Source organism: Anomaloglossus baeobatrachus, unplaced genomic scaffold (assembly GCF_048569485.1).
Source record: "Anomaloglossus baeobatrachus isolate aAnoBae1 unplaced genomic scaffold, aAnoBae1.hap1 Scaffold_3194, whole genome shotgun sequence".
Lineage (NCBI taxonomy): Eukaryota > Metazoa > Chordata > Amphibia > Anura > Aromobatidae > Anomaloglossus > Anomaloglossus baeobatrachus.
In genome coordinates this window covers 37,687-65,168 of record NW_027442591.1, presented here as the reverse complement: position 1 = coordinate 65,168, position 27,482 = coordinate 37,687, and the positions used below count along the sequence as shown (strand labels likewise).

Below are 27,482 nucleotides of genomic sequence, written 5' to 3'. Positions count from 1 at the left end.
AAAACCCCAAAAACCAATGCATGATAGGAATAAACAGGTAACTTTCTTTGGAGTGGAAGCGGAGAGATCGCACCAGATGCCAATTCTAGATGTTATCACACCTGTGGTCACTGCAGCAGCAGGTGAATCCACTTTGTCCAAAAGGGATCTATTCCATTCAATTGCAAATGATCTAGATAAGACAGAGAACTGCAGCACGGGGACATAGCCGAGTTGGTCAGGTTGAGTGGTGATGAGTTTGCTATTTGGATGAATAAAGAAAGTCAAAAGTGTGAAAGATAAAAAACAAAAGGAGGAAGTGTGAAAAGTGAATGGGCCAAATTGAGGTGCATATGAAGACGTATGCTTTCTTCCAATTCATTAAATCGGGCTAATATGAATCAGGTGAATTGAGTTCTGCTTTTGGAAACTGGGTTAAGAAGGGGTGCACCGTTCCTGGAGGTACTGCAATACCAGGTCAATGCGTGGAGTGGACAGAGCAAGCTCTTTTTCCATCTCCCTGTTCTAAAAATCCATTTAATATATGGTCCCCAGATAGGGGACGTATCAGATATTAAACTGATAAGAACAGATGAGATTTCATCCGCAATTTTCAGAATCAAGGTAGCCCCGAAGGCCAGCAGGCCACCACACAAAAGCGCAGTGCCTGGGTGATCACCTCCCGAGCCCAGGAACCACCAGCCAAAAGGGGACGTAAGCACCAAAAGGCGCAACAATCCCCGAGGCCGGCAGTTGTGCAAGCCCGGGCCCCTCCCAGCCAAGACCAAGGCAAACCCAATGAAGGGACTACACTTGATCTTAGCCAAAAGGCCGAGAAGCGATAACCAGAATTGGTTTGGGCCTCGAGTGGCACCCTGGCCTATGCCGGACACATCTTAGGGAGAGAGAGCGAGAGGGAGACAAACCCACGCCTACACAAGACATTTTGTCACCCAAGCCAACCCTTGAAAAGGCTGCTTTGCAGAGCCAAAACAAGAAGAATGGTGCGTTTTGCAGCCGCCGCCCACTGCAATGAATCTGAATAACTCCTCCTTTAGGGCGCAAGCAACTCCCCTCCCCCTTGCAGTCTTTCCAATTCACGATACAAAAAGACGGACAGGACAGGTTGCCTGACTTTCCGTCACTGCCACCCTTTGCCATCCTTACCCGTAGAAAGCCCTTTCATCATCCCCAAACCCTAATCTTTTCCCTTTCCTTCCCAGCCCCCAAACCCTGCCCTCTGTACCTTTCTCACCACCCGCTTCCCTTCTCCTGTCATCCCCCTACCACCCGGGAAAAAAAGAGATTGCCCCCTCCTTCCACTAGCCCACCCTCCCACCCAAAGAACAACTTCTTCTGCGCAGCTTGTTTTCTAGGCAGCAGCGCTATTGTGATGTCATCGGGGGGCATTGTGACAAGCCGCCAGTGTTCCGTCTCTTCATGTTGTGCACAGTTCAAACGGAAAATACATCAACAGGCAGACTACAGAAAAGCTTACTATCAAAGGTTAGAGGGGGGCTTTCTCAGAGGGCTTTTTACAGTTTTTCTATTCCCAATTAGCCGTTTAAGTGTACTTATTGAAAGTAGTAATTCTTTCATAGGCCGCCCTTTCTTAGTATTTGACGTTCCTTATATTGCGGTATGAGGCTTCGCAGTAGGTTGCAAACATTCATCACCCATGACTGTCCCCAATTGAGCTCAGAAGCTCAATGTCTATCATGACCTCTCTTTTAGAATGTCCAAGAGCAAGCAAACTATTCCTCCAGGAGAGGGCGCCAACAGACTACTAAAGAGATCATCATTACTCAAAGAAAACCCCAAAAACCAATGCATGATAGGAATAAACAGGTAACTTTCTTTGGAGTGGAAGCGGAGAGATCGCACCAGATGCCAATTCTAGATGTTATCACACCTGTGGTCACTGCAGCAGCAGGTGAATCCACTTTGTCCAAAAGGGATCTATTCCATTCAATTGCAAATGATCTAGATAAGACAGAGAACTGCAGCACGGGGACATAGCCGAGTTGGTCAGGTTGAGTGGTGATGAGTTTGCTATTTGGATGAATAAAGAAAGTCAAAAGTGTGAAAGATAAAAAACAAAAGGAGGAAGTGTGAAAAGTGAATGGGCCAAATTGAGGTGCATATGAAGACGTATGCTTTCTTCCAATTCATTAAATCGGGCTAATATGAATCAGGTGAATTGAGTTCTGCTTTTGGAAACTGGGTTAAGAAGGGGTGCACCGTTCCTGGAGGTACTGCAATACCAGGTCAATGCGTGGAGTGGACAGAGCAAGCTCTTTTTCCATCTCCCTGTTCTAAAAATCCATTTAATATATGGTCCCCAGATAGGGGACGTATCAGATATTAAACTGATAAGAACAGATACTACACTTGATCTTAGCCAAAAGGCCGAGAAGCGATAACCAGAATTGGTTTGGGCCTCGAGTGGCACCCTGGCCTATGCCGGACACATCTTAGGGAGAGAGAGCGAGAGGGAGACAAACCCACGCCTACACAAGACATTTTGTCACCCAAGCCAACCCTTGAAAAGGCTGCTTTGCAGAGCCAAAACAAGAAGAATGGTGCGTTTTGCAGCCGCCGCCCACTGCAATGAATCTGAATAACTCCTCCTTTAGGGCGCAAGCAACTCCCCTCCCCCTTGCAGTCTTTCCAATTCACGATACAAAAAGACGGACAGGACAGGTTGCCTGACTTTCCGTCACTGCCACCCTTTGCCATCCTTACCCGTAGAAAGCCCTTTCATCATCCCCAAACCCTAATCTTTTCCCTTTCCTTCCCAGCCCCCAAACCCTGCCCTCTGTACCTTTCTCACCACCCGCTTCCCTTCTCCTGTCATCCCCCTACCACCCGGGAAAAAAAGAGATTGCCCCCTCCTTCCACTAGCCCACCCTCCCACCCAAAGAACAACTTCTTCAGCGCAGCTTGTTTTCTAGGCAGCAGCGCTATTGTGATGTCATCGGGGGGCATTGTGACAAGCCGCCAGTGTTCCGTCTCTTCATGTTGTGCACAGTTCAAACGGAAAATACATCAACAGGCAGACTACAGAAAAGCTTACTATCAAAGGTTAGAGGGGGGCTTTCTCAGAGGGCTTTTTACAGTTTTTCTATTCCCAATTAGCCGTTTAAGTGTACTTATTGAAAGTAGTAATTCTTTCATAGGCCGCCCTTTCTTAGTATTTGACGTTCCTTATATTGCGGTATGAGGCTTCGCAGTAGGTTGCAAACATTCATCACCCATGACTGTCCCCAATTGAGCTCAGAAGCTCAATGTCTATCATGACCTCTCTTTTAGAATGTCCAAGAGCAAGCAAACTATTCCTCCAGGAGAGGGCGCCAACAGACTACTAAAGAGATCATCATTACTCAAAGAAAACCCCAAAAACCAATGCATGATAGGAATAAACAGGTAACTTTCTTTGGAGTGGAAGCGGAGAGATCGCACCAGATGCCAATTCTAGATGTTATCACACCTGTGGTCACTGCAGCAGCAGGTGAATCCACTTTGTCCAAAAGGGATCTATTCCATTCAATTGCAAATGATCTAGATAAGACAGAGAACTGCAGCACGGGGACATAGCCGAGTTGGTCAGGTTGAGTGGTGATGAGTTTGCTATTTGGATGAATAAAGAAAGTCAAAAGTGTGAAAGATAAAAAACAAAAGGAGGAAGTGTGAAAAGTGAATGGGCCAAATTGAGGTGCATATGAAGACGTATGCTTTCTTCCAATTCATTAAATCGGGCTAATATGAATCAGGTGAATTGAGTTCTGCTTTTGGAAACTGGGTTAAGAAGGGGTGCACCGTTCCTGGAGGTACTGCAATACCAGGTCAATGCGTGGAGTGGACAGAGCAAGCTCTTTTTCCATCTCCCTGTTCTAAAAATCCATTTAATATATGGTCCCCAGATAGGGGACGTATCAGATATTAAACTGATAAGAACAGATACTACACTTGATCTTAGCCAAAAGGCCGAGAAGCGATAACCAGAATTGGTTTGGGCCTCGAGTGGCACCCTGGCCTATGCCGGACACATCTTAGGGAGAGAGAGCGAGAGGGAGACAAACCCACGCCTACACAAGACATTTTGTCACCCAAGCCAACCCTTGAAAAGGCTGCTTTGCAGAGCCAAAACAAGAAGAATGGTGCGTTTTGCAGCCGCCGCCCACTGCAATGAATCTGAATAACTCCTCCTTTAGGGCGCAAGCAACTCCCCTCCCCCTTGCAGTCTTTCCAATTCACGATACAAAAAGACGGACAGGACAGGTTGCCTGACTTTCCGTCACTGCCACCCTTTGCCATCCTTACCCGTAGAAAGCCCTTTCATCATCCCCAAACCCTAATCTTTTCCCTTTCCTTCCCAGCCCCCAAACCCTGCCCTCTGTACCTTTCTCACCACCCGCTTCCCTTCTCCTGTCATCCCCCTACCACCCGGGAAAAAAAGAGATTGCCCCCTCCTTCCACTAGCCCACCCTCCCACCCAAAGAACAACTTCTTCTGCGCAGCTTGTTTTCTAGGCAGCAGCGCTATTGTGATGTCATCGGGGGGCATTGTGACAAGCCGCCAGTGTTCCGTCTCTTCATGTTGTGCACAGTTCAAACGGAAAATACATCAACAGGCAGACTACAGAAAAGCTTACTATCAAAGGTTAGAGGGGGGCTTTCTCAGAGGGCTTTTTACAGTTTTTCTATTCCCAATTAGCCGTTTAAGTGTACTTATTGAAAGTAGTAATTCTTTCATAGGCCGCCCTTTCTTAGTATTTGACGTTCCTTATATTGCGGTATGAGGCTTCGCAGTAGGTTGCAAACATTCATCACCCATGACTGTCCCCAATTGAGCTCAGAAGCTCAATGTCTATCATGACCTCTCTTTTAGAATGTCCAAGAGCAAGCAAACTATTCCTCCAGGAGAGGGCGCCAACAGACTACTAAAGAGATCATCATTACTCAAAGAAAACCCCAAAAACCAATGCATGATAGGAATAAACAGGTAACTTTCTTTGGAGTGGAAGCGGAGAGATCGCACCAGATGCCAATTCTAGATGTTATCACACCTGTGGTCACTGCAGCAGCAGGTGAATCCACTTTGTCCAAAAGGGATCTATTCCATTCAATTGCAAATGATCTAGATAAGACAGAGAACTGCAGCACGGGGACATAGCCGAGTTGGTCAGGTTGAGTGGTGATGAGTTTGCTATTTGGATGAATAAAGAAAGTCAAAAGTGTGAAAGATAAAAAACAAAAGGAGGAAGTGTGAAAAGTGAATGGGCCAAATTGAGGTGCATATGAAGACGTATGCTTTCTTCCAATTCATTAAATCGGGCTAATATGAATCAGGTGAATTGAGTTCTGCTTTTGGAAACTGGGTTAAGAAGGGGTGCACCGTTCCTGGAGGTACTGCAATACCAGGTCAATGCGTGGAGTGGACAGAGCAAGCTCTTTTTCCATCTCCCTGTTCTAAAAATCCATTTAATATATGGTCCCCAGATAGGGGACGTATCAGATATTAAACTGATAAGAACAGATACTACACTTGATCTTAGCCAAAAGGCCGAGAAGCGATAACCAGAATTGGTTTGGGCCTCGAGTGGCACCCTGGCCTATGCCGGACACATCTTAGGGAGAGAGAGCGAGAGGGAGACAAACCCACGCCTACACAAGACATTTTGTCACCCAAGCCAACCCTTGAAAAGGCTGCTTTGCAGAGCCAAAACAAGAAGAATGGTGCGTTTTGCAGCCGCCGCCCACTGCAATGAATCTGAATAACTCCTCCTTTAGGGCGCAAGCAACTCCCCTCCCCCTTGCAGTCTTTCCAATTCACGATACAAAAAGACGGACAGGACAGGTTGCCTGACTTTCCGTCACTGCCACCCTTTGCCATCCTTACCCGTAGAAAGCCCTTTCATCATCCCCAAACCCTAATCTTTTCCCTTTCCTTCCCAGCCCCCAAACCCTGCCCTCTGTACCTTTCTCACCACCCGCTTCCCTTCTCCTGTCATCCCCCTACCACCCGGGAAAAAAAGAGATTGCCCCCTCCTTCCACTAGCCCACCCTCCCACCCAAAGAACAACTTCTTCTGCGCAGCTTGTTTTCTAGGCAGCAGCGCTATTGTGATGTCATCGGGGGGCATTGTGACAAGCCGCCAGTGTTCCGTCTCTTCATGTTGTGCACAGTTCAAACGGAAAATACATCAACAGGCAGACTACAGAAAAGCTTACTATCAAAGGTTAGAGGGGGGCTTTCTCAGAGGGCTTTTTACAGTTTTTCTATTCCCAATTAGCCGTTTAAGTGTACTTATTGAAAGTAGTAATTCTTTCATAGGCCGCCCTTTCTTAGTATTTGACGTTCCTTATATTGCGGTATGAGGCTTCGCAGTAGGTTGCAAACATTCATCACCCATGACTGTCCCCAATTGAGCTCAGAAGCTCAATGTCTATCATGACCTCTCTTTTAGAATGTCCAAGAGCAAGCAAACTATTCCTCCAGGAGAGGGCGCCAACAGACTACTAAAGAGATCATCATTACTCAAAGAAAACCCCAAAAACCAATGCATGATAGGAATAAACAGGTAACTTTCTTTGGAGTGGAAGCGGAGAGATCGCACCAGATGCCAATTCTAGATGTTATCACACCTGTGGTCACTGCAGCAGCAGGTGAATCCACTTTGTCCAAAAGGGATCTATTCCATTCAATTGCAAATGATCTAGATAAGACAGAGAACTGCAGCACGGGGACATAGCCGAGTTGGTCAGGTTGAGTGGTGATGAGTTTGCTATTTGGATGAATAAAGAAAGTCAAAAGTGTGAAAGATAAAAAACAAAAGGAGGAAGTGTGAAAAGTGAATGGGCCAAATTGAGGTGCATATGAAGACGTATGCTTTCTTCCAATTTCATTAAATCGGGCTAATATGAATCAGGTGAATTGAGTTCTGCTTTTGGAAACTGGGTTAAGAAGGGGTGCACCGTTCCTGGAGGTACTGCAATACCAGGTCAATGCGTGGAGTGGACAGAGCAAGCTCTTTTTCCATCTCCCTGTTCTAAAAATCCATTTAATATATGGTCCCCAGATAGGGGACGTATCAGATATTAAACTGATAAGAACAGATACTACACTTGATCTTAGCCAAAAGGCCGAGAAGCGATAACCAGAATTGGTTTGGGCCTCGAGTGGCACCCTGGCCTATGCCGGACACATCTTAGGGAGAGAGAGCGAGAGGGAGACAAACCCACGCCTACACAAGACATTTTGTCACCCAAGCCAACCCTTGAAAAGGCTGCTTTGCAGAGCCAAAACAAGAAGAATGGTGCGTTTTGCAGCCGCCGCCCACTGCAATGAATCTGAATAACTCCTCCTTTAGGGCGCAAGCAACTCCCCTCCCCCTTGCAGTCTTTCCAATTCACGATACAAAAAGACGGACAGGACAGGTTGCCTGACTTTCCGTCACTGCCACCCTTTGCCATCCTTACCCGTAGAAAGCCCTTTCATCATCCCCAAACCCTAATCTTTTCCCTTTCCTTCCCAGCCCCCAAACCCTGCCCTCTGTACCTTTCTCACCACCCGCTTCCCTTCTCCTGTCATCCCCCTACCACCCGGGAAAAAAAGAGATTGCCCCCTCCTTCCACTAGCCCACCCTCCCACCCAAAGAACAACTTCTTCTGCGCAGCTTGTTTTCTAGGCAGCAGCGCTATTGTGATGTCATCGGGGGGCATTGTGACAAGCCGCCAGTGTTCCGTCTCTTCATGTTGTGCACAGTTCAAACGAAAAATACATCAACAGGCAGACTACAGAAAAGCTTACTATCAAAGGTTAGAGGGGGGGCTTTCTCAGAGGGCTTTTTACAGTTTTTCTATTCCCAATTAGCCGTTTAAGTGTACTTATTGAAAGTAGTAATTCTTTCATAGGCCGCCCTTTCTTAGTATTTGACGTTCCTTATATTGCGGTATGAGGCTTCGCAGTAGGTTGCAAACATTCATCACCCATGACTGTCCCCAATTGAGCTCAGAAGCTCAATGTCTATCATGACCTCTCTTTTAGAATGTCCAAGAGCAAGCAAACTATTCCTCCAGGAGAGGGCGCCAACAGACTACTAAAGAGATCATCATTACTCAAAGAAAACCCCAAAAACCAATGCATGATAGGAATAAACAGGTAACTTTCTTTGGAGTGGAAGCGGAGAGATCGCACCAGATGCAATTCTAGATGTTATCACACCTGTGGTCACTGCAGCAGCAGGTGAATCCACTTTGTCCAAAAGGGATCTATTCCATTCAATTGCAAATGATCTAGATAAGACAGAGAACTGCAGCACGGGGACATAGCCGAGTTGGTCAGGTTGAGTGGTGATGAGTTTGCTATTTGGATGAATAAAGAAAGTCAAAAGTGTGAAAGATAAAAAACAAAAGGAGGAAGTGTGAAAAGTGAATGGGCCAAATTGAGGTGCATATGAAGACGTATGCTTTCTTCCAATTCATTAAATCGGGCTAATATGAATCAGGTGAATTGAGTTCTGCTTTTGGAAACTGGGTAAGAAGGGGTGCACCGTTCCTGGAGGTACTGCAATACCAGGTCAATGCGTGGAGTGGACAGAGCAAGCTCTTTTTCCATCTCCCTGTTCTAAAAATCCATTTAATATATGGTCCCCAGATAGGGGACGTATCAGATATTAAACTGATAAGAACAGATACTACACTTGATCTTAGCCAAAAGGCCGAGAAGCGATAACCAGAATTGGTTTGGGCCTCGAGTGGCACCCTGGCCTATGCCGGACACATCTTAGGGAGAGAGAGCGAGAGGGAGACAAACCCACGCCTACACAAGACATTTTGTCACCCAAGCCAACCCTTGAAAAGGCTGCTTTGCAGAGCCAAAACAAGAAGAATGGTGCGTTTTGCAGCCGCCGCCCACTGCAATGAATCTGAATAACTCCTCCTTTAGGGCGCAAGCAACTCCCCTCCCCCTTGCAGTCTTTCCAATTCACGATACAAAAAGACGGACAGGACAGGTTGCCTGACTTTCCGTCACTGCCACCCTTTGCCATCCTTACCCGTAGAAAGCCCTTTCATCATCCCCAAACCCTAATCTTTTCCCTTTCCTTCCCAGCCCCCAAACCCTGCCCTCTGTACCTTTCTCACCACCCGCTTCCCTTCTCCTGTCATCCCCCTACCACCCGGGAAAAAAAGAGATTGCCCCCTCCTTCCACTAGCCCACCCTCCCACCCAAAGAACAACTTCTTCTGCGCAGCTTGTTTTCTAGGCAGCAGCGCTATTGTGATGTCATCGGGGGGCATTGTGACAAGCCGCCAGTGTTCCGTCTCTTCATGTTGTGCACAGTTCAAACGGAAAATACATCAACAGGCAGACTACAGAAAAGCTTACTATCAAAGGTTAGAGGGGGGCTTTCTCAGAGGGCTTTTTACAGTTTTTCTATTCCCAATTAGCCGTTTAAGTGTACTTATTGAAAGTAGTAATTCTTTCATAGGCCGCCCTTTCTTAGTATTTGACGTTCCTTATATTGCGGTATGAGGCTTCGCAGTAGGTTGCAAACATTCATCACCCATGACTGTCCCCAATTGAGCTCAGAAGCTCAATGTCTATCATGACCTCTCTTTTAGAATGTCCAAGAGCAAGCAAACTATTCCTCCAGGAGAGGGCGCCAACAGACTACTAAAGAGATCATCATTACTCAAAGAAAACCCCAAAAACCAATGCATGATAGGAATAAACAGGTAACTTTCTTTGGAGTGGAAGCGGAGAGATCGCACCAGATGCCAATTCTAGATGTTATCACACCTGTGGTCACTGCAGCAGCAGGTGAATCCACTTTGTCCAAAAGGGATCTATTCCATTCAATTGCAAATGATCTAGATAAGACAGAGAACTGCAGCACGGGGACATAGCCGAGTTGGTCAGGTTGAGTGGTGATGAGTTTGCTATTTGGATGAATAAAGAAAGTCAAAAGTGTGAAAGATAAAAAACAAAAGGAGGAAGTGTGAAAAGTGAATGGGCCAAATTGAGGTGCATATGAAGACGTATGCTTTCTTCCAATTCATTAAATCGGGCTAATATGAATCAGGTGAATTGAGTTCTGCTTTTGGAAACTGGGTTAAGAAGGGGTGCACCGTTCCTGGAGGTACTGCAATACCAGGTCAATGCGTGGAGTGGACAGAGCAAGCTCTTTTTCCATCTCCCTGTTCTAAAAATCCATTTAATATATGGTCCCCAGATAGGGGACGTATCAGATATTAAACTGATAAGAACAGATACTACACTTGATCTTAGCCAAAAGGCCGAGAAGCGATAACCAGAATTGGTTTGGGCCTCGAGTGGCACCCTGGCCTATGCCGGACACATCTTAGGGAGAGAGAGCGAGAGGGAGACAAACCCACGCCTACACAAGACATTTTGTCACCCAAGCCAACCCTTGAAAAGGCTGCTTTGCAGAGCCAAAACAAGAAGAATGGTGCGTTTTGCAGCCGCCGCCCACTGCAATGAATCTGAATAACTCCTCCTTTAGGGCGCAAGCAACTCCCCTCCCCCTTGCAGTCTTTCCAATTCACGATACAAAAAGACGGACAGGACAGGTTGCCTGACTTTCCGTCACTGCCACCCTTTGCCATCCTTACCCGTAGAAAGCCCTTTCATCATCCCCAAACCCTAATCTTTTCCCTTTCCTTCCCAGCCCCCAAACCCTGCCCTCTGTACCTTTCTCACCACCCGCTTCCCTTCTCCTGTCATCCCCCTACCACCCGGGAAAAAAAGAGATTGCCCCCTCCTTCCACTAGCCCACCCTCCCACCCAAAGAACAACTTCTTCTGCGCAGCTTGTTTTCTAGGCAGCAGCGCTATTGTGATGTCATCGGGGGGCATTGTGACAAGCCGCCAGTGTTCCGTCTCTTCATGTTGTGCACAGTTCAAACGGAAAATACATCAACAGGCAGACTACAGAAAAGCTTACTATCAAAGGTTAGAGGGGGGCTTTCTCAGAGGGCTTTTTACAGTTTTTCTATTCCCAATTAGCCGTTTAAGTGTACTTATTGAAAGTAGTAATTCTTTCATAGGCCGCCCTTTCTTAGTATTTGACGTTCCTTATATTGCGGTATGAGGCTTCGCAGTAGGTTGCAAACATTCATCACCCATGACTGTCCCCAATTGAGCTCAGAAGCTCAATGTCTATCATGACCTCTCTTTTAGAATGTCCAAGAGCAAGCAAACTATTCCTCCAGGAGAGGGCGCCAACAGACTACTAAAGAGATCATCATTACTCAAAGAAAACCCCAAAAACCAATGCATGATAGGAATAAACAGGTAACTTTCTTTGGAGTGGAAGCGGAGAGATCGCACCAGATGCCAATTCTAGATGTTATCACACCTGTGGTCACTGCAGCAGCAGGTGAATCCACTTTGTCCAAAAGGGATCTATTCCATTCAATTGCAAATGATCTAGATAAGACAGAGAACTGCAGCACGGGGACATAGCCGAGTTGGTCAGGTTGAGTGGTGATGAGTTTGCTATTTGGATGAATAAAGAAAGTCAAAAGTGTGAAAGATAAAAAACAAAAGGAGGAAGTGTGAAAAGTGAATGGGCCAAATTGAGGTGCATATGAAGACGTATGCTTTCTTCCAATTCATTAAATCGGGCTAATATGAATCAGGTGAATTGAGTTCTGCTTTTGGAAACTGGGTTAAGAAGGGGTGCACCGTTCCTGGAGGTACTGCAATACCAGGTCAATGCGTGGAGTGGACAGAGCAAGCTCTTTTTCCATCTCCCTGTTCTAAAAATCCATTTAATATATGGTCCCCAGATAGGGGACGTATCAGATATTAAACTGATAAGAACAGATACTACACTTGATCTTAGCCAAAAGGCCGAGAAGCGATAACCAGAATTGGTTTGGGCCTCGAGTGGCACCCTGGCCTATGCCGGACACATCTTAGGGAGAGAGAGCGAGAGGGAGACAAACCCACGCCTACACAAGACATTTTGTCACCCAAGCCAACCCTTGAAAAGGCTGCTTTGCAGAGCCAAAACAAGAAGAATGGTGCGTTTTGCAGCCGCCGCCCACTGCAATGAATCTGAATAACTCCTCCTTTAGGGCGCAAGCAACTCCCCTCCCCCTTGCAGTCTTTCCAATTCACGATACAAAAAGACGGACAGGACAGGTTGCCTGACTTTCCGTCACTGCCACCCTTTGCCATCCTTACCCGTAGAAAGCCCTTTCATCATCCCCAAACCCTAATCTTTTCCCTTTCCTTCCCAGCCCCCAAACCCTGCCCTCTGTACCTTTCTCACCACCCGCTTCCCTTCTCCTGTCATCCCCCTACCACCCGGGAAAAAAAGAGATTGCCCCCTCCTTCCACTAGCCCACCCTCCCACCCAAAGAACAACTTCTTCTGCGCAGCTTGTTTTCTAGGCAGCAGCGCTATTGTGATGTCATCGGGGGGCATTGTGACAAGCCGCCAGTGTTCCGTCTCTTCATGTTGTGCACAGTTCAAACGGAAAATACATCAACAGGCAGACTACAGAAAAGCTTACTATCAAAGGTTAGAGGGGGGCTTTCTCAGAGGGCTTTTTACAGTTTTTCTATTCCCAATTAGCCGTTTAAGTGTACTTATTGAAAGTAGTAATTCTTTCATAGGCCGCCCTTTCTTAGTATTTGACGTTCCTTATATTGCGGTATGAGGCTTCGCAGTAGGTTGCAAACATTCATCACCCATGACTGTCCCCAATTGAGCTCAGAAGCTCAATGTCTATCATGACCTCTCTTTTAGAATGTCCAAGAGCAAGCAAACTATTCCTCCAGGAGAGGGCGCCAACAGACTACTAAAGAGATCATCATTACTCAAAGAAAACCCCAAAAACCAATGCATGATAGGAATAAACAGGTAACTTTCTTTGGAGTGGAAGCGGAGAGATCGCACCAGATGCCAATTCTAGATGTTATCACACCTGTGGTCACTGCAGCAGCAGGTGAATCCACTTTGTCCAAAAGGGATCTATTCCATTCAATTGCAAATGATCTAGATAAGACAGAGAACTGCAGCACGGGGACATAGCCGAGTTGGTCAGGTTGAGTGGTGATGAGTTTGCTATTTGGATGAATAAAGAAAGTCAAAAGTGTGAAAGATAAAAAACAAAAGGAGGAAGTGTGAAAAGTGAATGGGCCAAATTGAGGTGCATATGAAGACGTATGCTTTCTTCCAATTCATTAAATCGGGCTAATATGAATCAGGTGAATTGAGTTCTGCTTTTGGAAACTGGGTTAAGAAGGGGTGCACCGTTCCTGGAGGTACTGCAATACCAGGTCAATGCGTGGAGTGGACAGAGCAAGCTCTTTTTCCATCTCCCTGTTCTAAAAATCCATTTAATATATGGTCCCCAGATAGGGGACGTATCAGATATTAAACTGATAAGAACAGATTTTTGATTTAATGAAGCTTTCCAAAGCACCGCAAAAAATGCATGACCGAAGTCACACCAAAAACAGTGCAAAGGCTAGGATTCGTGTGGACCCCTCCGTGAGGAGAGGGTCCCCAAAAATCAACCCCGTCCCTCCGAGCCAGAAGGCCACAGCAAGGGTCAGGGATCTTCGGTGCTCCCCCAAGCCGAAGCCTGGTTGAGCCTTGTCGTTGCTCCCAGCGTCCACCCAGGCATCTTACCCAAGTGGAGTAGAGAGCTACTAGTTGTTGGTTTCGCAGCCGAAACTGCCCGGACCGTCAACCGGTGTTGGTTTCTCAGCCCAAGGCTAACCGGACCTCCAACCGGGTGTTGGTTTCTCAGCCGAAGCTGACCCGGACCTCCAACCGGGTGTTGGTTTCTCAGCCGAAGCTGACCCAGACCTCCAACCGGGTGTTGGTTTCTCAGCCGAAGCTGACCCGGACCTCCAACCGGGTGTTGGTTTCTCAGCCCAAAGCTGAACGGACCTCCGACCATGATTATAAAAATTTCCCTTCCTAGCCAGAAGGCCGGGATAGAGCAATATGCTCAGAAAGTATGAAAGGGCAAGGTACGGTGTGCTACAGAGCCCAAGGCTCGCCGGGGTCCCAAGCCAGCAAGCTCAGACTCACTCCAGGGTCGTCAGTCCTGGGGCACATTGCACCATAGCCCCCACACTTACTCAGTCTAATAGCCTCGATCCTGGTAGGGCCATGTTTTCCTCTAGATGAATATACTATACATCAAGAGTACTAGCAAGCGCAACCTTCCAGTGTGCATTGCATCTGCCGAGCCTCACAGATACTACACTTGATCTTAGCCAAAAGGCCGAGAAGCGATAACCAGAATTGGTTTGGGCCTCGAGTGGCACCCTGGCCTATGCCGGACACATCTTAGGGAGAGAGAGCGAGAGGGAGACAAACCCACGCCTACACAAGACATTTTGTCACCCAAGCCAACCCTTGAAAAGGCTGCTTTGCAGAGCCAAAACAAGAAGAATGGTGCGTTTTGCAGCCGCCGCCCACTGCAATGAATCTGAATAACTCCTCCTTTAGGGCGCAAGCAACTCCCCTCCCCCTTGCAGTCTTTCCAATTCACGATACAAAAAGACGGACAGGACAGGTTGCCTGACTTTCCGTCACTGCCACCCTTTGCCATCCTTACCCGTAGAAAGCCCTTTCATCATCCCCAAACCCTAATCTTTTCCCTTTCCTTCCCAGCCCCCAAACCCTGCCCTCTGTACCTTTCTCACCACCCGCTTCCCTTCTCCTGTCATCCCCCTACCACCCGGGAAAAAAAGAGATTGCCCCCTCCTTCCACTAGCCCACCCTCCCACCCAAAGAACAACTTCTTCTGCGCAGCTTGTTTTCTAGGCAGCAGCGCTATTGTGATGTCATCGGGGGGCATTGTGACAAGCCGCCAGTGTTCCGTCTCTTCATGTTGTGCACAGTTCAAACGGAAAATACATCAACAGGCAGACTACAGAAAAGCTTACTATCAAAGGTTAGAGGGGGGCTTTCTCAGAGGGCTTTTTACAGTTTTTCTATTCCCAATTAGCCGTTTAAGTGTACTTATTGAAAGTAGTAATTCTTTCATAGGCCGCCCTTTCTTAGTATTTGACGTTCCTTATATTGCGGTATGAGGCTTCGCAGTAGGTTGCAAACATTCATCACCCATGACTGTCCCCAATTGAGCTCAGAAGCTCAATGTCTATCATGACCTCTCTTTTAGAATGTCCAAGAGCAAGCAAACTATTCCTCCAGGAGAGGGCGCCAACAGACTACTAAAGAGATCATCATTACTCAAAGAAAACCCCAAAAACCAATGCATGATAGGAATAAACAGGTAACTTTCTTTGGAGTGGAAGCGGAGAGATCGCACCAGATGCCAATTCTAGATGTTATCACACCTGTGGTCACTGCAGCAGCAGGTGAATCCACTTTGTCCAAAAGGGATCTATTCCATTCAATTGCAAATGATCTAGATAAGACAGAGAACTGCAGCACGGGGACATAGCCGAGTTGGTCAGGTTGAGTGGTGATGAGTTTGCTATTTGGATGAATAAAGAAAGTCAAAAGTGTGAAAGATAAAAAACAAAAGGAGGAAGTGTGAAAAGTGAATGGGCCAAATTGAGGTGCATATGAAGACGTATGCTTTCTTCCAATTCATTAAATCGGGCTAATATGAATCAGGTGAATTGAGTTCTGCTTTTGGAAACTGGGTTAAGAAGGGGTGCACCGTTCCTGGAGGTACTGCAATACCAGGTCAATGCGTGGAGTGGACAGAGCAAGCTCTTTTTCCATCTCCCTGTTCTAAAAATCCATTTAATATATGGTCCCCAGATAGGGGACGTATCAGATATTAAACTGATAAGAACAGATTTTTGATTTAATGAAGCTTTCCAAAGCACCGCAAAAAATGCATGACCGAAGTCACACCAAAAACAGTGCAAAGGCTAGGATTCGTGTGGACCCCTCCGTGAGGAGAGGGTCCCCAAAAATCAACCCCGTCCCTCCGAGCCAGAAGGCCACAGCAAGGGTCAGGGATCTTCGGTGCTCCCCCAAGCCGAAGCCTGGTTGAGCCTTGTCGTTGCTCCCAGCGTCCACCCAGGCATCTTACCCAAGTGGAGTAGAGAGCTACTAGTTGTTGGTTTCGCAGCCGAAACTGCCCGGACCGTCAACCGGTGTTGGTTTCTCAGCCCAAGGCTAACCGGACCTCCAACCGGGTGTTGGTTTCTCAGCCGAAGCTGACCCGGACCTCCAACCGGGTGTTGGTTTCTCAGCCGAAGCTGACCCAGACCTCCAACCGGGTGTTGGTTTCTCAGCCGAAGCTGACCCGGACCTCCAACCGGGTGTTGGTTTCTCAGCCCAAAGCTGAACGGACCTCCGACCATGATTATAAAAATTTCCCTTCCTAGCCAGAAGGCCGGGATAGAGCAATATGCTCAGAAAGTATGAAAGGGCAAGGTACGGTGTGCTACAGAGCCCAAGGCTCGCCGGGGTCCCAAGCCAGCAAGCTCAGACTCACTCCAGGGTCGTCAGTCCTGGGGCACATTGCACCATAGCCCCCACACTTACTCAGTCTAATAGCCTCGATCCTGGTAGGGCCATGTTTTCCTCTAGATGAATATACTATACATCAAGAGTACTAGCAAGCGCAACCTTCCAGTGTGCATTGCATCTGCCGAGCCTCACAGATACTACACTTGATCTTAGCCAAAAGGCCGAGAAGCGATAAAGAACAGATTTTTTTTTTTTTTTTTTTTGATTTAACAGCATCTTTATTATCATGCACTACTCACAAAAAGGTAACAAACCGTGTACAGTGCCGCAGCCCCGTACACACAGAAATATACAATCCTTCTTACATAGCCATAGAGTACGACGCACTAAACTATACATCACGCTCCTATGCTTATCCATAACACTCAAGCTGAAAGAAAAAGTTAGACAATAAATAACGACGAACCGGCGATTGGGGGATGGGGGTAGGGGAAAAGGGGGATAGGGTGGGGAAATCACAGGCCCGAAGCTTTATTGAAAGACGCACATAACGGGAAAAGGAGGGAGGGGGCATGGAAGAGGTCTAAACCTCCTCCTCGGCGCTGTCGTCCGGACTGTCCATGATGGAATAGTCTCTGAGCAGGCTGTGGATCAGCCTGCGGCAATCCTGGATAGACATCCTCTCCCTCTTCAAGATGAGCCGGTTCCTGGCGACCCAAATAGCGTCCTTAAAGCAGTTCATAAGGCGCCAAGCCTCCTGGATGGCTCCAACGGTGTGAGTCCCAGGGAAGAGTCCATAAAGTACGGAATGGTACGATAGGCTCCCTCTGGGGACGGAGTTCCTCAGGTCATCCTCCAGGGCAACCAACAGGCGCTGTGCGAAACGGCAGTCCCAAAAGGCGTGCAGCGATGTTTCCTCCACGAAGGGGCACCTTGGGCAGTACCGGGTTTTGCACAGGTTCCGGGCGTGCATGAATGACCGGACGGGCAGTCCGCCCTGTATCGCCATCCATGACAAGTCCTTGTGCCCGTTGGTCAATCCAGCCGATGACACGTTTGTCCAAACAGTCTCCAGTGTGTCGTGATGAAGTCCTGGAATGTTCTCCATTTCGTCCTTGGCTCTGATGAGTTTGTGGATAGTCTTTGGCTTCCACAAATCAGGCTTGAGTCCCTCCAGTTGGTGTTCCCTCACAAACCGAACCACGTCTCCGTAGAACCATGGCGCCGTCCAGTTGTAGGGGAAGGAGCTGTCCCACTTGTCCCAGCCTAACCGTCTCCAAAGGGGGAGCAGGAAGAAGCGAGACATGGACCCACCCGCGGAACCTCTCTTGACTCGCAGAGTTCGGCGAACGCAGTCACATACGAAGGAGGATCGCAGGAGGGTGGGGATATCGGGTACGCCCTTCCCACCCTTGCGAGGATCCTTGTACATGATGCTCCGCTTTACTCTGTCCATCTTGGATCCCCAGACAAAACGAAACACCGTCCTGGTAATGGCCCTGCACACGGTGGCAAGGGGGGGCCAGGCCTGGGCCGTGTACTGCAGCACGGGCAGTACCTCGTTACGCAGGACCAGTGCTTTGCCCTCACAGGTGAGGCGTCTGAGGCTCCACAGACCGATCCGTTGGGTGATCTTGGTCAAGCGTTCCTCCCAGGACTTGAGGGCTGCTCCTTCCTTCCCGAACCAGACTCCAAGAACCTTGATGAAATCCGGCTGGATGCTGAAAGGGAAGGGGGCGGAAGAGGCCGGCTGCCAGTCCCCGAAGAGCATGGCTTCCGACTTCCCGCAGTTGACTTTGGCTCCCGAAGCCCGTCCGAAGGTCTCACAGGTCTGGACGAGGGTGTCGACTGAGCGCCGGTCCGCGCAGAAGACGGTCACGTCGTCCATGTAGAGCGAGCACTTGACCTCGAAGCGTTCTGGTCCTGGTGCGGTGATCCCTCTGATCTCTCCATTCCGCCGGATAGCCTCTGCAAAGAGTTCTATAACACAAACAAAAAGAAGAGGTGACAGAGGACAGCCTTGTCTGACCCCTGAGAGGACCGGGAAGGGGTCAGTCTTCCAGCCGTTTACCAACACCGAGCTGTGAATATCAAAATACATTAGTTGGACATACAAGCAAAACATGTTACCCAAACCTAACCTGTGCAGAGCTTTGCCCAGGAACTCATGGGAAACACGGTCGAAGGCCTTTTCCTGATCCAACGAGATCAGGGCTGCGTGCACCCGGCGGGCTTTGATGTACTCGACCGTGTCCCGCATGAGAGCCAGGCTGTCTGCGATGCGACGTCCGGGGATGCCGCAGGTCTGATCCGGGTGGATGATCCGTCCGATAACAGTCTTCAATCTCGCTGCCATCGTCTTGGCCAGGATCTTGTAGTCGACGTTCAGAAGGGTGATGGGACGCCAATTCTTCAGGTCGCACCTCTCTCCTTTACGCTTGTACAGGATCGTGACCATTCCTTCCCTCAGAGATGGAGGCATTCTGCCCTCCACCACCATCTCCTCATACAGCCCTAACAGGTCCGGACAGATTAGGTCTCCCAGCGCTACATAGAGCTCTGCTGGGAGGCCGTCACTGCCCGGTGTCCTGCCAGAACTAAAGGATTTGGCGGCCGAGAGCAGCTCGTCCACCGTCAGAGGAACATCCATGGCCGCCGCGTCTGCAGGGTCAAGATGGTTAGTGATACCTGACAGGAACTTATCGGCGGCCTCGGGGTCAGTAGTCTTGCGGGCGTAGAGTTCGCTGTAGAAGTCGCTGACGACCTTCATCACGTTCTCTTTCCCGCGTCGCATGCTGCCACTCTCGTCTCGTAGTTCATTCATGGGCGTGTGACCGGCGTGGAGTTTCCTGAAAAAGAACGAGTTACATTTCTCACCCTTCTCCAGGTTCTCCACTTTGGAACGGAAGACAATTCGCTCGGACTCCTCCTCGAAGTGCCTTTTCAGGCTCCTCTTAGTCTCCTCCAGCTCCTCTCTCACGTCCCAGCCGCATCGAAGAAGGTCCTGCAGGGAACGCAGCTCACGCTGGAGTCTCCTGAAGTCCCTCCTCTTCAGACCCGCCTGTTGTTGACTCTTTGCCTGAAAGAAGAAACGGAACTCGAGTTTAACGTATTCCCACCAGTCAGAAACAGACTGGAAGCCCGCCTTGTAGGCCCGCCACGTGGAGTAGGCAGCTCTAAGCTCCTCCAGAATCTCACCCTTTTCCAGCAGAGAGCAGTTCAGCTTCCAGGAGCCCGGGCCAATGGGGAAGCCATGGCCCAGCACACCTTGAAAGTGAATGGCTCTGTGGTCAGAGAAGAAGCAGGGGACCATCGAGTGCCCACTCCGCCCAACCGCCCGAGAGGTAAACACAAAGTCAATCCTGGAACGCAGCGAGCCATCGGATCGGCACCATGAATAGTTCACGGATCCGTGTCCGATGGAGCCAACAACGTCCACAAGAGAGGCTTCGGTCACCATCTCAATGAGCAGTTTGGATGTGACGTCCAACTTGGCAGCCGTTCCAGAACTGCGTCCATCCTCCTCAATCGGGCAGTTGAAATCCCCGGCCATCACTACCGTCCTGGCGGTAGCGAGCTGAGGGCGCAGGGCTTGGAGGAGCTCCAGTCGATCGCTCTTCACAGGAGAAGCGTACACATTGATGAACCTGACAGGTTCTCCCGCCCAGGTGCCATCCACGAGCAGTAACCTGCCGCAGACGATTTCCTGAACAGAGTCCAATGTGAAGGCGCTTCCCCTGATCAGCACGGCGACCCCCGCGGACCTACAGTCGCCTCCGCCGGACCAGTAGGATGGGCCATGGGTCCACTCCCTGGCCAGATGGTTGAAGGACCTAGAGGAGGGAAGGGAGCATTCCTGCAGGAAAAATACATCACTAGACTGAGTGTTAAGGAACGCAAAAATTGTCTGGCGTCGGAACTTGTCTCTGATGCTCCTAACATTAATGGAAAAGGTGTTAATGTTAGCAGTCATTGGAGGAAAGAGAAAGTTAGCGCAGGCGGTGTGCCTTAGTTACCACTCCGGTCGGGCGGTTCTTCCTCTTTGGCACCTGCTGGTAAGGGTATCTCCAGCAGACCCTCTTCTTCTAGCTGATCGAGCAGGGATGGTGCCTCCGTGGCTTCCGACTCCTCCATTTCTTCTTCGGCCACAAGGGACTCCACCATCTGCTCCAACACGTCCGGTTCTGGGAGGAGGCCATCCTCCTCTTCCTGGGGTGGATTGGGATCCACAATGAACAGCTTGGAAGGTTCTGCGACAGGACTATCTTCCACCTTCCTTTTCCTTTGGCCTGTACCTGAGGAGACAAGAGCTGGAAAATCCTCCTCGGTGAAAAGTGCAAGAGTGCTGAGGTCCTCTGCTCTCATGGTCTGGGGAGGGAGAGTGGGCTTTGGGGGGGGGGTGAGGAGACCAACTGAGGAGTAGGGAAATGAGGTGGAGGTAGTGGAATCCTCAGTAGGGTTGGCCGGGGGGGGAGGGGTTTGGACAGGGGTGACAGGGGGGGGGACCAGGGAGGGGGCAACAGTTTTCTTACCCTTTTTCCTGGACTCCGTGGCTGCTGGGGCATCGGCTGGAGCCACGGTCGCCGGGTTCTTGGCCGCCTTGTCCTTGGCCTCTGTGGCCTTGGTCGTAGCTGCCTTGGTCGACGAAGCTGTGACTACCCGATACTGGGTCACCGCGGCAACCCTTGCCCAGGATTTCTCCCGCTGTGGGCAGTCCTTGTAAAGGTGGTCCGCCTGTCCACATAGGTTGCAAGTCTTCTTCTTTGGGCAGTCCTTGGAGCTGTGTCCCGTCACCCGGCAAACCCTGCAGGCGTCCTCCTTGCAGGTCTTCATAGAATGCCCTTTCCCGCCACATTTCCTGCAGTTGTGTGGCATGTCCGGGTAGTAGATGAGACCAAAGGAGTTTCCCAGAGAGAATGTCGGGGGCAGGTGCTGGAGACCATCCTCGGATGCTGGTTCCCTGTAGAGTCGAACAGTTACTGACCACTTACCCGTCCAGAATCCGTTGCCGTTAAGGATGTGGGATGGCTCCCTCACCACTGTGCAGAGACGTCCCAGGAACGTGGAGATGTCTCTTCCTGGGGTGTGCGGGTTCCGCATGGAGACCGTGATCCTCTTCTCATCCCTCTGTATAGGACAGGATCCTAAAAAAGAATGAAAAGGGGAGTCCGGCATCGCTGCGTTCATCGCCTCCCAGTATCTCCTGCAGGCATTCACCGTGGCAAAGGTTACCAGAAAAATGCCAGTCATGAAGGTCTGGACACTCAGGGTTTCCGCCCTGGAGAAGCCCTGATCCAGAATCATCTTCTTGCAGAACACGTCGCTGGACATGTCCGGCAACCTACCATCCACCGCCTTTAGCTTCAGGGCGACCGTCTGCCGCATCCAAGGCTCCAGGGTTGGAGCCTTTTCAGGCGGCGTCCGGGCTCCCTCCGGCTGGCTGGCGTCGGAGGTAGGGGCCTCTTGGGCCGAAGAAGCCTCTGGATGAGCCTTCCTGGAGGTCCCTGGGTCCTGAGCCTTCTTGGCTGCCTTCTCTGGCTTGCTTGCCATGGCTGGTTCCTGCTTGAGTTCCCGGAGCTGGATCTTGGATTCTTCTCCGGGTGTCTTCTCCCGCTGTGTTCCTCCTCGAAGTTCCTCTGGTCTCCCCAAGTCTTCTCCGAGCCTTCGTCTTCTTGCTTCTTTCTGCCAAGCTCTTCTTCCGTCCGATCTCCCTCTTCCGGTCTCGGCTGGGCTTCGGAGCTCGTCTCCCTGATCGTATCTCGTCAAGTGTAGCTAGCTCAGTTTGTTCTGATAAGAACAGATACTACACTTGATCTTAGCCAAAAGGCCGAGAAGCGATAACCAGAATTGGTTTGGGCCTCGAGTGGCACCCTGGCCTATGCCGGACACATCTTAGGGAGAGAGAGCGAGAGGGAGACAAACCCACGCCTACACAAGACATTTTGTCACCCAAGCCAACCCTTGAAAAGGCTGCTTTGCAGAGCCAAAACAAGAAGAATGGTGCGTTTTGCAGCCGCCGCCCACTGCAATGAATCTGAATAACTCCTCCTTTAGGGCGCAAGCAACTCCCCTCCCCCTTGCAGTCTTTCCAATTCACGATACAAAAAGACGGACAGGACAGGTTGCCTGACTTTCCGTCACTGCCACCCTTTGCCATCCTTACCCGTAGAAAGCCCTTTCATCATCCCCAAACCCTAATCTTTTCCCTTTCCTTCCCAGCCCCCAAACCCTGCCCTCTGTACCTTTCTCACCACCCGCTTCCCTTCTCCTGTCATCCCCCTACCACCCGGGAAAAAAAGAGATTGCCCCCTCCTTCCACTAGCCCACCCTCCCACCCAAAGAACAACTTCTTCTGCGCAGCTTGTTTTCTAGGCAGCAGCGCTATTGTGATGTCATCGGGGGGCATTGTGACAAGCCGCCAGTGTTCCGTCTCTTCATGTTGTGCACAGTTCAAACGGAAAATACATCAACAGGCAGACTACAGAAAAGCTTACTATCAAAGGTTAGAGGGGGGCTTTCTCAGAGGGCTTTTTACAGTTTTTCTATTCCCAATTAGCCGTTTAAGTGTACTTATTGAAAGTAGTAATTCTTTCATAGGCCGCCCTTTCTTAGTATTTGACGTTCCTTATATTGCGGTATGAGGCTTCGCAGTAGGTTGCAAACATTCATCACCCATGACTGTCCCCAATTGAGCTCAGAAGCTCAATGTCTATCATGACCTCTCTTTTAGAATGTCCAAGAGCAAGCAAACTATTCCTCCAGGAGAGGGCGCCAACAGACTACTAAAGAGATCATCATTACTCAAAGAAAACCCCAAAAACCAATGCATGATAGGAATAAACAGGTAACTTTCTTTGGAGTGGAAGCGGAGAGATCGCACCAGATGCCAATTCTAGATGTTATCACACCTGTGGTCACTGCAGCAGCAGGTGAATCCACTTTGTCCAAAAGGGATCTATTCCATTCAATTGCAAATGATCTAGATAAGACAGAGAACTGCAGCACGGGGACATAGCCGAGTTGGTCAGGTTGAGTGGTGATGAGTTTGCTATTTGGATGAATAAAGAAAGTCAAAAGTGTGAAAGATAAAAAACAAAAGGAGGAAGTGTGAAAAGTGAATGGGCCAAATTGAGGTGCATATGAAGACGTATGCTTTCTTCCAATTCATTAAATCGGGCTAATATGAATCAGGTGAATTGAGTTCTGCTTTTGGAAACTGGGTTAAGAAGGGGTGCACCGTTCCTGGAGGTACTGCAATACCAGGTCAATGCGTGGAGTGGACAGAGCAAGCTCTTTTTCCATCTCCCTGTTCTAAAAATCCATTTAATATATGGTCCCCAGATAGGGGACGTATCAGATATTAAACTGATAAGAACAGATTTTTGATTTAATGAAGCTTTCCAAAGCACCGCAAAAAATGCATGACCGAAGTCACACCAAAAACAGTGCAAAGGCTAGGATTCGTGTGGACCCCTCCGTGAGGAGAGGGTCCCCAAAAATCAACCCCGTCCCTCCGAGCCAGAAGGCCACAGCAAGGGTCAGGGATCTTCGGTGCTCCCCCAAGCCGAAGCCTGGTTGAGCCTTGTCGTTGCTCCCAGCGTCCACCCAGGCATCTTACCCAAGTGGAGTAGAGAGCTACTAGTTGTTGGTTTCGCAGCCGAAACTGCCCGGACCGTCAACCGGTGTTGGTTTCTCAGCCCAAGGCTAACCGGACCTCCAACCGGGTGTTGGTTTCTCAGCCGAAGCTGACCCGGACCTCCAACCGGGTGTTGGTTTCTCAGCCGAAGCTGACCCAGACCTCCAACCGGGTGTTGGTTTCTCAGCCGAAGCTGACCCGGACCTCCAACCGGGTGTTGGTTTCTCAGCCCAAAGCTGAACGGACCTCCGACCATGATTATAAAAATTTTCCTTCCTAGCCAGAAGGCCGGGATAGAGCAATATGCTCAGAAAGTATGAAAGGGCAAGGTACGGTGTGCTACAGAGCCCAAGGCTCGCCGGGGTCCCAAGCCAGCAAGCTCAGACTCACTCCAGGGTCGTCAGTCCTGGGGCACATTGCACCATAGCCCCCACACTTACTCAGTCTAATAGCCTCGATCCTGGTAGGGCCATGTTTTCCTCTAGATGAATATACTATACATTAAGAGTACTAGCAAGCGCAACCTTCCAGTGTGCATTGCATCTGCCGAGCCTCACAGATACTACACTTGATCTTAGCCAAAAGGCCGAGAAGCGATAACCAGAATTGGTTTGGGCCTCGAGTGGCACCCTGGCCTATGCCGGACACATCTTAGGGAGAGAGAGCGAGAGGGAGACAAACCCACGCCTACACAAGACATTTTGTCACCCAAGCCAACCCTTGAAAAGGCTGCTTTGCAGAGCCAAAACAAGAAGAATGGTGCGTTTTGCAGCCGCCGCCCACTGCAATGAATCTGAATAACTCCTCCTTTAGGGCGCAAGCAACTCCCCTCCCCCTTGCAGTCTTTCCAATTCACGATACAAAAAGACGGACAGGACAGGTTGCCTGACTTTCCGTCACTGCCACCCTTTGCCATCCTTACCCGTAGAAAGCCCTTTCATCATCCCCAAACCCTAATCTTTTCCCTTTCCTTCCCAGCCCCCAAACCCTGCCCTCTGTACCTTTCTCACCACCCGCTTCCCTTCTCCTGTCATCCCCCTACCACCCGGGAAAAAAAGAGATTGCCCCCTCCTTCCACTAGCCCACCCTCCCACCCAAAGAACAACTTCTTCTGCGCAGCTTGTTTTCTAGGCAGCAGCGCTATTGTGATGTCATCGGGGGGCATTGTGACAAGCCGCCAGTGTTCCGTCTCTTCATGTTGTGCACAGTTCAAACGGAAAATACATCAACAGGCAGACTACAGAAAAGCTTACTATCAAAGGTTAGAGGGGGGCTTTCTCAGAGGGCTTTTTACAGTTTTTCTATTCCCAATTAGCCGTTTAAGTGTACTTATTGAAAGTAGTAATTCTTTCATAGGCCGCCCTTTCTTAGTATTTGACGTTCCTTATATTGCGGTATGAGGCTTCGCAGTAGGTTGCAAACATTCATCACCCATGACTGTCCCCAATTGAGCTCAGAAGCTCAATGTCTATCATGACCTCTCTTTTAGAATGTCCAAGAGCAAGCAAACTATTCCTCCAGGAGAGGGCGCCAACAGACTACTAAAGAGATCATCATTACTCAAAGAAAACCCCAAAAACCAATGCATGATAGGAATAAACAGGTAACTTTCTTTGGAGTGGAAGCGGAGAGATCGCACCAGATGCCAATTCTAGATGTTATCACACCTGTGGTCACTGCAGCAGCAGGTGAATCCACTTTGTCCAAAAGGGATCTATTCCATTCAATTGCAAATGATCTAGATAAGACAGAGAACTGCAGCACGGGGACATAGCCGAGTTGGTCAGGTTGAGTGGTGATGAGTTTGCTATTTGGATGAATAAAGAAAGTCAAAAGTGTGAAAGATAAAAAACAAAAGGAGGAAGTGTGAAAAGTGAATGGGCCAAATTGAGGTGCATATGAAGACGTATGCTTTCTTCCAATTCATTAAATCGGGCTAATATGAATCAGGTGAATTGAGTTCTGCTTTTGGAAACTGGGTTAAGAAGGGGTGCACCGTTCCTGGAGGTACTGCAATACCAGGTCAATGCGTGGAGTGGACAGAGCAAGCTCTTTTTCCATCTCCCTGTTCTAAAAATCCATTTAATATATGGTCCCCAGATAGGGGACGTATCAGATATTAAACTGATAAGAACAGATACTACACTTGATCTTAGCCAAAAGGCCGAGAAGCGATAACCAGAATTGGTTTGGGCCTCGAGTGGCACCCTGGCCTATGCCGGACACATCTTAGGGAGAGAGAGCGAGAGGGAGACAAACCCACGCCTACACAAGACATTTTGTCACCCAAGCCAACCCTTGAAAAGGCTGCTTTGCAGAGCCAAAACAAGAAGAATGGTGCGTTTTGCAGCCGCCGCCCACTGCAATGAATCTGAATAACTCCTCCTTTAGGGCGCAAGCAACTCCCCTCCCCCTTGCAGTCTTTCCAATTCACGATACAAAAAGACGGACAGGACAGGTTGCCTGACTTTCCGTCACTGCCACCCTTTGCCATCCTTACCCGTAGAAAGCCCTTTCATCATCCCCAAACCCTAATCTTTTCCCTTTCCTTCCCAGCCCCCAAACCCTGCCCTCTGTACCTTTCTCACCACCCGCTTCCCTTCTCCTGTCATCCCCCTACCACCCGGGAAAAAAAGAGATTGCCCCCTCCTTCCACTAGCCCACCCTCCCACCCAAAGAACAACTTCTTCTGCGCAGCTTGTTTTCTAGGCAGCAGCGCTATTGTGATGTCATCGGGGGGCATTGTGACAAGCCGCCAGTGTTCCGTCTCTTCATGTTGTGCACAGTTCAAACGGAAAATACATCAACAGGCAGACTACAGAAAAGCTTACTATCAAAGGTTAGAGGGGGGCTTTCTCAGAGGGCTTTTTACAGTTTTTCTATTCCCAATTAGCCGTTTAAGTGTACTTATTGAAAGTAGTAATTCTTTCATAGGCCGCCCTTTCTTAGTATTTGACGTTCCTTATATTGCGGTATGAGGCTTCGCAGTAGGTTGCAAACATTCATCACCCATGACTGTCCCCAATTGAGCTCAGAAGCTCAATGTCTATCATGACCTCTCTTTTAGAATGTCCAAGAGCAAGCAAACTATTCCTCCAGGAGAGGGCGCCAACAGACTACTAAAGAGATCATCATTACTCAAAGAAAACCCCAAAAACCAATGCATGATAGGAATAAACAGGTAACTTTCTTTGGAGTGGAAGCGGAGAGATCGCACCAGATGCCAATTCTAGATGTTATCACACCTGTGGTCACTGCAGCAGCAGGTGAATCCACTTTGTCCAAAAGGGATCTATTCCATTCAATTGCAAATGATCTAGATAAGACAGAGAACTGCAGCACGGGGACATAGCCGAGTTGGTCAGGTTGAGTGGTGATGAGTTTGCTATTTGGATGAATAAAGAAAGTCAAAAGTGTGAAA

General features: G+C 49.1%; 12 non-coding genes and 4 pseudogenes across 12 annotated transcripts; all 16 read right to left on the bottom strand.

Moving 5' to 3' along the window:
• Positions 1-419: 419 nt before the first annotated feature.
• Positions 420-603, bottom strand: LOC142269332 (U2 spliceosomal RNA). Its single transcript, XR_012734819.1, has one exon. It is a non-coding gene; the product is annotated as a U2 spliceosomal RNA (small nuclear RNA).
• A 1,606-nt stretch (positions 604-2,209) lies between these two features.
• Positions 2,210-2,400, bottom strand: LOC142269365 (U2 spliceosomal RNA). Its single transcript, XR_012734843.1, has one exon. It is a non-coding gene; the product is annotated as a U2 spliceosomal RNA (small nuclear RNA).
• A 1,387-nt stretch (positions 2,401-3,787) lies between these two features.
• Positions 3,788-3,978, bottom strand: LOC142269364 (U2 spliceosomal RNA). Its single transcript, XR_012734842.1, has one exon. It is a non-coding gene; the product is annotated as a U2 spliceosomal RNA (small nuclear RNA).
• A 1,387-nt stretch (positions 3,979-5,365) lies between these two features.
• LOC142269363 (U2 spliceosomal RNA) lies at positions 5,366-5,556 on the bottom strand. Its single transcript, XR_012734841.1, has one exon. It is a non-coding gene; the product is annotated as a U2 spliceosomal RNA (small nuclear RNA).
• Positions 5,557-6,944: 1,388 nt separating this feature from the next.
• Positions 6,945-7,135, bottom strand: LOC142269361 (U2 spliceosomal RNA). The gene has a single exon (XR_012734839.1). It is a non-coding gene; the product is annotated as a U2 spliceosomal RNA (small nuclear RNA).
• Positions 7,136-8,521: 1,386 nt separating this feature from the next.
• LOC142269360 (U2 spliceosomal RNA) lies at positions 8,522-8,712 on the bottom strand. The gene has a single exon (XR_012734838.1). It is a non-coding gene; the product is annotated as a U2 spliceosomal RNA (small nuclear RNA).
• Positions 8,713-10,099: 1,387 nt separating this feature from the next.
• On the bottom strand, positions 10,100-10,290 carry LOC142269359 (U2 spliceosomal RNA). The gene has a single exon (XR_012734837.1). It is a non-coding gene; the product is annotated as a U2 spliceosomal RNA (small nuclear RNA).
• A 1,387-nt stretch (positions 10,291-11,677) lies between these two features.
• On the bottom strand, positions 11,678-11,868 carry LOC142269358 (U2 spliceosomal RNA). The gene has a single exon (XR_012734836.1). It is a non-coding gene; the product is annotated as a U2 spliceosomal RNA (small nuclear RNA).
• A 1,387-nt stretch (positions 11,869-13,255) lies between these two features.
• LOC142269328 (U2 spliceosomal RNA) lies at positions 13,256-13,448 on the bottom strand. The gene has a single exon (XR_012734815.1). It is a non-coding gene; the product is annotated as a U2 spliceosomal RNA (small nuclear RNA).
• A 688-nt stretch (positions 13,449-14,136) lies between these two features.
• Positions 14,137-14,263, bottom strand: LOC142269338 (U2 spliceosomal RNA; annotated as a pseudogene).
• Positions 14,264-15,650: 1,387 nt separating this feature from the next.
• LOC142269327 (U2 spliceosomal RNA) lies at positions 15,651-15,843 on the bottom strand. Its single transcript, XR_012734814.1, has one exon. It is a non-coding gene; the product is annotated as a U2 spliceosomal RNA (small nuclear RNA).
• A 688-nt stretch (positions 15,844-16,531) lies between these two features.
• Positions 16,532-16,658, bottom strand: LOC142269337 (U2 spliceosomal RNA; annotated as a pseudogene).
• Positions 16,659-22,174: 5,516 nt separating this feature from the next.
• Positions 22,175-22,264, bottom strand: LOC142269333 (U2 spliceosomal RNA; annotated as a pseudogene).
• Positions 22,265-23,651: 1,387 nt separating this feature from the next.
• Positions 23,652-23,844, bottom strand: LOC142269326 (U2 spliceosomal RNA). Its single transcript, XR_012734813.1, has one exon. It is a non-coding gene; the product is annotated as a U2 spliceosomal RNA (small nuclear RNA).
• A 688-nt stretch (positions 23,845-24,532) lies between these two features.
• On the bottom strand, positions 24,533-24,659 carry LOC142269336 (U2 spliceosomal RNA; annotated as a pseudogene).
• Positions 24,660-26,046: 1,387 nt separating this feature from the next.
• On the bottom strand, positions 26,047-26,237 carry LOC142269357 (U2 spliceosomal RNA). The gene has a single exon (XR_012734835.1). It is a non-coding gene; the product is annotated as a U2 spliceosomal RNA (small nuclear RNA).
• Between the last annotated feature and the right edge of the window lie 1,245 nt (positions 26,238-27,482).